The sequence below is a fragment of the Galeopterus variegatus genome, unplaced genomic scaffold (genome assembly GCF_000696425.1).
Source record: "Galeopterus variegatus unplaced genomic scaffold, G_variegatus-3.0.2 Scaffold120, whole genome shotgun sequence".
In the NCBI taxonomy this organism is placed as follows: domain Eukaryota; kingdom Metazoa; phylum Chordata; class Mammalia; order Dermoptera; family Cynocephalidae; genus Galeopterus; species Galeopterus variegatus.
The window spans coordinates 67,443-77,308 of NW_007726231.1; positions in this window are offsets into that span (position 1 = coordinate 67,443).

A 9,866-nucleotide genomic window follows, 5' to 3' on the forward strand; every position below is an offset into this window, starting at 1 on the left:
AGGACAGAAAACTGGAGGACAAACAAGATTAAGCTGGAACTCACAAGCATGAGTTGGAGCCCATTAGGACATCCTGAAACTCTTGACAGTCCTTGTTGCCTCTGACCACAGTGACATGGATGTTCAGAAGATATGTTCAAAACACACACCTGACCTAGGAGTTAAAAAGCTAAAGGAAGATGCAGGGTAAGGTCGAGCCGTTGCAGGCCTAGCACTTATCCAGGTGAGCTAGCTTGTGATGATATGTGTGAGCTCTAACATGGTGGCTGCTCCTTTTAGTCCTTACTAAAATAGATACTTATTCTGGGTGTGGATTTTCCTTCCTTTCTGCAGTGTTACTGCCAAAACTACCATCCATGGATTTACCATATTCCATCCAGTATCATAGCAAATGAAATGCAGGAATTAGCCAAAGCTTATAGAAACCATGGGTCTAACCATGTTCCCCTTTAGCCTGAGGCACTTGGCTTGTTGGAATGATGAAATGGTCTTTTGAAGACTTAGCTACTGTGTGAGCTAAGTGATGTCTTGCAGGCTGGGGTGATGTATGTCAGGATCCAGTAATGCCCTAAGTCAGTATCCAATAGATGGTGCTGTTTCTCCCACAGACAGAATTCATGGGTCCGAGAATCAAGAGGTGAAAACAACAGTGTCTCCTCTCACTACTGCTCCTAGTGATCCACTTGCCAAATTTTTGCTTCCTGTGTCCATGACTTTAGGTTTTGCTGGTCTAGAGATCTTAGTTCCAAAGGGTGTAGTGTCTCTACTAAAGGGAACATAGCAATTAATCCATTGAACTGGGAGCTGAGACTGGCACTTGGCTACTTTGAGCTCTTCATGACATTGAATCAACTGGCAAAACAGGAGATTACTGTTCTGCTAGGGGTGGATTGATCCTGAGTAAAAAGGGGAAAATTGAGGTTGCTATTATACGAGAGAGATAAGAAGTTGGTTTGGAACACAGGAGATCCTCTAGGACACCTTTTAGTACTATCATTCCTATGAGCAAAGTCAGTGGAAAACTGCAACAATCCAGTTCAAACAGAATTTCTAACGGGTCAGACTACAAAGGAGTGAAAATTAGGGTTGCCCCACCAAGGAAAGAATAATGACCACTTGAGGTACTTGCTCTGGGCAAAGAAAATATGGAAGCGGTAGTGGAAGAAGGTGTTCATAAATACTAGCCATGACCATGCGACCAGTGGTAAAGACAAAGTGAAATAGTTATTATTTACTTATTTTTATATGAATATTTTTGTTTTCTTGCTTTTAAAATCATTTATTATCTAATATAAGATGTGTTAATAGTAAAGTCAATATTTAAGTTACAGGATATCAAAGGGGAGTGTGAATCAGCTAAAGGGAGAATGTATATCACTCATAGATAGAAAAGGACTTGTCACCTTTTCTGGGGAAAGAGTTAGCATAGTTTTCAGTCATATGTGCTATGGTTGTAGCATGTTAGGTGGACGTGTGACTTTGTTATTGTCATCATTTGACATTAAGTATGGTTCATGCATGCCAAGTTAGGAAGGATTGAACTGAGGTGGCTTGTCAACTAGGCTAGGTTGAACTACATTTTCCAGAATTCACATAAATTACAGTGGGTCAGAAGAGATTCTTGTGAAAGATTAGGAGGTAGAATAATATTTTTATATATCTATCTATAGATAGATAGATAGATCTCTATCTGTATAAAAACACATATATCTATTACAATATATATACTCATATACAGGTAATTCTATCTTCCCATCCTAACTACTTGGGCTGTGGACTTCAAGATCTAGTATCAGATGTGATGACAAGTCTTATTGAGACTGCTTAACTAGCTCCCACAATTGTTCTGTGAGGTCAAATCCCTACAACAAATCATTTTGAATATATAGATCTCACAGTCATTCTGCTTCTCTAATTGAACTCTGATAGAATATACGTAAAAGATGGAACCACCAGGATTTGCTAGCATTTTAGACACAAGAGAAAGAGGGGGGTCAAATACTTGTACAAAATATCTTTCCAAAGGAGGTGGAGAGGACATTGTTTTAATCTTGGAGTAACACCGAGTAAAGGCAAAAGCACCAGCCCTTTGTCTGCTCTTAATAAATGGTATCGTTTTGCAGGACTGCACTTAGCAGGTCTTCCCATTCTTGGCCCCAGAATCATGATTGTAATCATCATTTGTACACTTTGTATATCACCACCATGAGGTGTCATTTGGAAACGAGAAACTAGAAGACTAAAACCTCAGAAGACTGAGAGCTGTCATTTACTATGAGGAAGAAGGCTGAGATCAAACAGATCGAAGGGGGAAAGTAAAAAATGTGTAGGGATGTTATATTTGAAATACCTACTGGACATCTAGATGGAGGTGTCAGGTAAGCACCTGGATTTACAAATCCGAAGGCTTGACTCAAGAGGGCTTGACTGAAGAAAACAATGAGGAGTCATCCCAAATACCATAGACAGCACTTAAGCCATGGACATGGATGAGGACGCCTAGGGAGCAAAGGTGGGAGGAGAAGGAAAGTGACCTAAGAATGGAAAAATGAAAGAGGAAAGAGAATTGGAAAAATGAATAGGATCCTTCAAAGGAGACTGAGAAGGAGCAACCAGTACAGTAGAGAAAATGGTGTCCAGCTATGTCAAATGCCCCCGATAGATGGAGATAGGTGAAGACTTCAGCTGTACTAGGGGACATAGCGAGGGAGAAGTCAAGTCCACTTTGATTGGAACAACTTCAATCAGAGTGATGGAGATGACAGCCTGACCAGAGCAGATTCATGAGGGAAGGGAAGAAGATGAAAAGTGGAGCTCAAGAAGTCAGTTCACTTTTCTGAGAAATTCTGCTGTCGAGAGGAGCCGTGATAGGGTGGATGCGATGGGGATGTGGAATAGAGGGAGCCCTTTTGTTCTTGTTTTGTTTTTGAGATGAGAAGGATTATAGCATGTTTATATGCTGTTGTGAATGATCAAATAGATCGATAAAAATGTGAAAGGATTGAAATGAGAGAGGGAAACATTGGTAGAGCAATGCCCTTGAAAAGATGAAATGAAATGGGGTACAGGGCACAAGTGGAGTGATCGGCCTCAGGTGGGAACATCGGCTGCTCATCGCCAAGTGGAAGGAAGGTGGTTATGTGGGTTTAGGTGTAGACTGGCTAGTAGATTAGGTAGTGGGAACCTGTGCAAGTTCTTTGCTGATTATTTCATTTTCTCAGTGAAGAAAGAAGCAAGGTCTTCAGCTAATCATGAGGTTTGGGAAGGAAGAGATGGAAGTTTGATGAGAGAAGAGGAGTGAAGTATTCATCGGAGAGAGGAGGAGAGTGAACGGGCTAGAAAAACGTGGTAACATACCTGGGAAGCACCTGAGCTTGGCAGACACGTACTTAAGGACAGAGCCTGTCTCAGTATATTGCACTGTGGAGAGAGGACCGGGACATACCCCTTTTCGCACAGTCAGATCTGAAAAGGAGAAAACTCGGAGGGGTAGAGCCAAGCACATTCGATTTCTTCTCTAAAACTCACTGGTCAGACGTCAGTCCTCTTCCCACAGGGAGAAGAAATCTAAGGGTTGGAGAAAAGCTTGAAGTATTCCTTTTGTAGCCTTTCCTTCCTTGGGAGTAGAATGAAAATTCCCTTCCCTCTAAGGAAACATAGGGGGGTGGGGGGTGTAAGTGTTCCCCTAACATGCAGCATCATTTAATAGTACCCCAGTGGTACCACACACCCTATTACAGGATTTCTTTGAGACACTTCTTAAAGAATCTAATTTTATGTAAATATTCAAAAATCTCTAATGGGATTCATTTTAATTACTGCAACAGAAAAAAAGAGAAAAAACTCTTGGCCCCCAAAATGGAAATCTGAGGCACAAAGAAGTTATAGGCTCTAGACGGTGTTTTCTACAGATATTTCTGAATTCCTGTTTTTTGACTCAGTTACCTGACTCATAGGTCACCGACAGTAAGTACATCCCTGTGGGCCCCTTCGGTTTGCAGAGGACTGTCCTCACATATTTTGTCACTTTATCACACAGAGCTGAAGCTAGAGTCAAAGGGGACTTGGATGTACAGGCTTGTGATTTAAAGCTCCCAGATTGTAAATGCTCTGAGTAATCTATGAGTCAACTTGCTTGTATAATTGGGAAGCACAATCCTATAAGTAAATCCTGTATGGAGTACAAAGATAGTACTAGTCAACTTTGTGGCTAAACTGGTTAGTTCAAGATTCTGAGGTTCTCAGTACAACTGGATTTGCAACAATCAGATGATACTGTGTCTGGGCTCTCTGAAATATAAGAATGTGTAAAGAGGAAATATGGATGGTAAAAAGGAAATAGAACTCCCAGCCCTGCCCAGAATATCCTAGGTATTGGCATTAGAAGGGAAGGCTATGGCTTCTGAGGAGTCCTTTCAACAATAAAATTGCCTCTCTAAGATCTTCAAATGACAAAGTAAAGTTTTTGCCATTTAAATGTAATCAAGTTGTTTAAAGATTCCTAACAATTGAAAATGTTTTGAAATTATATCTAAACATGGATGTATGGAATAACAGTTAATTTTATTGTTACCACCCCTTTAGCATTCCAGTTAAACTTGGGGAAAATTTGAGATTTTAATAAGGTGTTCATATGACGAGGGCTTAAATTCAATATATCTGTACTTTTCTTATACCACAAACTGCTCATTTAATCCAACAGAATAGCTATATAAATTCAAGTATAAAGGTCAATAGATAGAATGACAAAAAAATTTATGAAAGAAACTCTCTTTCATGTATTGCAGTAGTTCTCAACTCCAAGTACAAATAGAATCATCTGGGGAACTTTAATAAAATATAGATGTCTGGGCCCCACTCCAGATTAATTGTGACTTAATGAAATAGGGGAAAGGGCACAGATAATGCTTTTAGAAGCTCCTCAGTTTGTCTGGATGTGCACGAGGGTCTAGGACAATGCTTCCTAATCTTGATGCACTTAGAATCACCTGGGCAGGAACTTATTGCAGGCTAAACCACACCTTAGACCAATTAAATCAGAATCTTGGATTGCTGGATGCAGGCACCAATATTTTTAAAGCTCCCCAAATGATTACAATGTGCAGCCAAAGTTGAGAACCACCGGTCTAATGGGACCAACTGCATTGGTTTACTTTCCTTCTTAATATTAGTATGTATGCATGCATGTATGAATGAACAAACAAAGATGCATTGCTTTACTGTTTAATATTGGTATGAATAAATTAATTAATGTATGTATGTTTCATTGGCAGAAGAGTATATTGAAATTGTTTTTGTAACAGATATTCCATCGGGAACAGAACTTTTCATAGAAAAGAGGCACAGATTTTGGGGTCAGAGTGAAACGTGAACTGTACAACCAACTCTGGGCACCCTCCTCTGTCCATTTGCCTCATATGATATTAAAGATGAAGAAGTGTAGAGAAAACTGGGATGAGAAGAGGAACAGAGCAGCTGTCATGGAGCATGAGATAGAAGCTGCATGTTGAAGGCTTCAGGACCACAGGACAGAAGAAGCCTGGGTCTCAGATGATTTGGGAGCTACAGCCCCACAGTCCTGAATTGCCCACCCAGACTTTAATGAGAGAGAACTATTTCTCTGTTTTGTTCAAACCACAGTTATTATTGGGTCTCTTTCAACAACCAAATCCGTATCCTAACTAATACAAGTCCTTGCCATGTAGTCTTGCTAACAGGAATATCTCTTATGCAAAAAGTGTTTTTAATACACGTGATTGTTACTCTACATGGATGACTAAAAACTTCCTGGTAATTCAACAAAATGCATCTGTGAGCAAACTGAGAGTATCTATTCAGTAGAAATTTTCACTCCTAATTTTGGCACCTGAGAAGATGTGCCCATATTTTGCCCTGTGAATGTTTTTCAAAAGTCCAGACTTTTGAAAGACTCTATAAGTTGAACCAAACATTAATTTTCTTCAAATGCGTAAATATAAAGATGCTACTTAACAGTGCAATATAAAAATTGTATTTGTCTAATTTAGCAGATCCCAGAGTATAGTATGTCTTTGGTATTGAGATTTTAAAAAAATAAATTTTTTTCATCTTCTGACCATGATGTAGATCATATATTCCCATTTTATAAATGAAGCAACTCCAGAACATATCTCCATTCACTTAATTCCATGAGTTTTTTCTATATTATGTTATTTCATGTTTCAGTTAAATTTAATTCCAAATTTATGCTATTTTTCTTTTATAATTATTGATACCTCTGAATTATTACAGTTTCAGTTTGAAATGCCTCAAAATGCAATTCACCAGTTTGCCACTAGATGGCACCAAATTTTATCTTTTAAAGTCGATTTTGTGTTGAAATTGAGAGGGGTGGACAGAATTGAAGTAAATATGTAAGCTACAGGAGTTAGTCAAGAACTGAATAATCAGGTAAAAACACGCACTAATCCCCAAGTCAATGCTAAAGAGCGCCATTCTTTTACCACATGTTTGTAACTGAAGAAACAAATTACGTGCATAAGTGAAACTTTCAAATCAGAAGTGCTCGCTCAATGTGAATTATTTGTAACACCACCAAAGAATGTTTAAACTTGAAATTAGATTAATCCAAAGGAAAACTGCTCAAATACATGTTACAACAAATTCTAAGAAACTTGCAGTGGAAAGACACAAAAGTTCGAAGAATATCTAAAGCTTACAGGAACCACCTATTATCTTGGACAATCTGCTCTGAGAATTCACTCCAATGTTTCATGTCCTTGGTGAGTTTTCTGTCTTGCAGTGATATTTTGAAATTCATATCAAAGTGGCCTTTTCTTGAAGGCGGTAAACCTTCAAGATGCAGTTTTCCTGGCACAGGCTTCCTCTTTCCTCTTGAATTTACACATTCAATCTACGACCGTGCTTTATACACTGGCTGGTTGTGCATAGCAACCGGTCTTCTCACATGCACCCCCCCCCAAAAAAAAAAAATGTGCACAGGAAGAAGGAAACTGGACGAGTTTACTGCATGGAAGGCTAAAGAAAAGAGTCTTGTGGGACAACTCCTTTCTTCCAGTTGTTCAGACCAAAAATACTTGGAATTATCTTTGACTATTTTCTCATACTGCAGATCCAATCCATTAGCAAACCACATTGACTCTACCTCCAAAACACATGCAGTACCCAGTCCCCTCATTCCACTCCCTGTGCTATAACACTAGCCTAAGGTTATGTCAATGGTGTCATGACTGGTCTAGCTGCTACCTCCTTGACTCTCTCAATCTGCTGTCAACGCAGCTGCCACAGCAATCCTGTAAATGTGATATATCACTTGGCTTTTTCTTCTTTATTGATTGGAAAAATTGTGACTTTTTAGGTTACATATTTATATTTCCTTATAGCAAAAATTATGCACACTCATTGAAATGAATTCCATCATTTCTAAAATGGGCAACACAGTGAAATTCCCAAGTTTCTTCCTAGTATAAACTACTGTTTGCAGTGTGATGTGATATACATTTGACAAATGGAATTATAATATAATATTCTTCTGCAAATTACTTTATTAGCTAAACTTTGTATCTTTGGACATTTTCCTGTTACTATGTATAGTCGTACCTCACCCTTTCTATTAGCTGCAAGGCAGTGGCTCATTGAATGGTTTTCCCATGATTGGCTTAACCAACGCCCAATTTATGGACATTGGAGTTGTTTCAGTATTTTTTTTTAATAAAAATACTTCAGTGATCATCATTGCACAAGCATTTTTGCATGCATGTAAGTGTATGTCTGTAGATAAAGTTCTAGAAGTGGAATTGCTGAGTGATAGGATATGAGACACAAATTAGGGTGATTGCCTTGATTTTGCTGGTGCCATATCTGCACTCCACCCCTTCTTGTGAGGAAAATCTCCTCCTCCCACCCAGTTCCTCTCAGGTTCTACGTAGAAAGCACAGCCCTTCGATATAACCCCTCACCTCTCTGGCCACAGCAGAGATCATTATCCCCATCCTGCAGATGAGACAAATGAGTCTCAAAGAGCTTTGGTAACTTGAGAAATTTCACATGTTTAGTAAATGTGTGGAATGAAAGTCAAATCTAAATCCCCCTGAATCCAAAAGCTGCATTTATCCTTCTATGCTTCACTTGATTTTTATACTATGCATATATAAATAATTCTGTTGAAAACCATCTGAATGTGGAAGCTAATTGGCTTCTGTGGGACTCAGGATCTGGATTCTGATTTTGTGCTGTTTTCTGAGTAAGAATTAAGGAGAAAATCCCCATCCTGGTATCTAAATATTCTGACTTCACAATAACACAAGTCAATGTTTCCAAATATGTGGACATTTGGATTTTTGTAAAAAAACCATAGACTGAATATCTTATGTTTTATCTGGATACTTGCGGACTGTGGCAACCAACAGAATGTGATTAAGCATATCTCTCTCAGTGAGATGCTTCTGTTAATTGCTGCGTTTATAATTCAAGGAAGGAGAAAAACCGGTAGCAATAGAAACAAACACTTATTTGGGCCAGATACTGTTGATATTTATAATCTATCATGTGCTTATAATGATAAGAAAAAAATAAGGCTGCAAATTTTCTTGTGTTACATGGAATCTGTTTCAAGAGCAGAAGATTGTTTCCCTGTGGTAAAATTTTTTCTTTTTACTCTTCTCTAAAATTACTGTGATCCAGATCAACTTTGTCACCCAACCCCTATTTAGTTCTGACACGAACAGTGTTGCTGTAGCAGAATATTCCTCTGTGACGCAAACCTGTGAAGTGAGAATCAAGTTCACATTTACATGGCCCCTTTCCTTTTTTATTTATTTTCTTCTTTTGCAGCTAGCCGATGCAGGGATCCGAACCCTTGACGTTAGTGTTATAACAGCGTGCTCTCACCAACTGAGCTAACTGGCCAGCCAAACATCACCCCTTTCTTAAAACATCTAAACTTCCTATTGTAATAAAACCAACATTAACAGCAATGATGATGATGATGATAATTATTATATACGTACTGAGCATTTATATTTATTCCCAGGCACCGTGGTCTGTGGCCATTCCGATATTAAATGTTCACATCATATGAGATGTGAAGAATTATTACCCCCATCTTACTGAAGAAGATACTGAGTTCCTAGTAAATGCCAAGGTAAACATAGGGCATGACCAAAATCTAAATCAGCCTGATTTTTAATGCTCTTGTTCTCATGATGCCCTCCTGTGTTGCTCCAGGGAGGTCAGAGGCCACAATGGCTTGTCCTTCTCCTTGTCCCAGGTTCCACCCCCCTTTCCTCTGCACTGAGATCAGAACTTGCCAATTCTGTGCCTTGGCACTGGGCTGAGTTTTATTAACTGACCTCATGTACAAAAATGTATTCTGTTAATGGATTTTAATGTCAGTTTTAAACACAACTACATGTGTCTATAATTGTCTTGATGTAAAGATGTAATGTCTTGAGGCAAAAAAAAAAAAAAAAAAAAAGTGGTCCTGCTGCTGAGACTTTCAGCTTTGTGGCAGTGAGAGACTTTGGGCAGGCAGAGATTTGCAGTGCCCAAGACATTCCTTGAGAAGGTAGAGAGCACCCAGGTGGGGGCAGCAGAAGGAAGCCCCCTCTGCCGGCCACTTCCCACACCAAGTCTCCTCCCGAAGGCTGTTAACACTGTCCCACTACATCTTCACCCCTTAAGCACCAAAATTAATTCTCAGACTTCATTATTTCTTTCATTCTTTCTTTTTTTTTTTTCCTTAATTTTATTTTGTCGATATACAATGTGGTTGATTATTGTGGCCCATCACCGAAACCTCCCTCCCCCCTCCCTCTCCCCCCTCCCTCCCAACAATGTCCTTTCTGTTTGCTTGTCGTATCAACTTC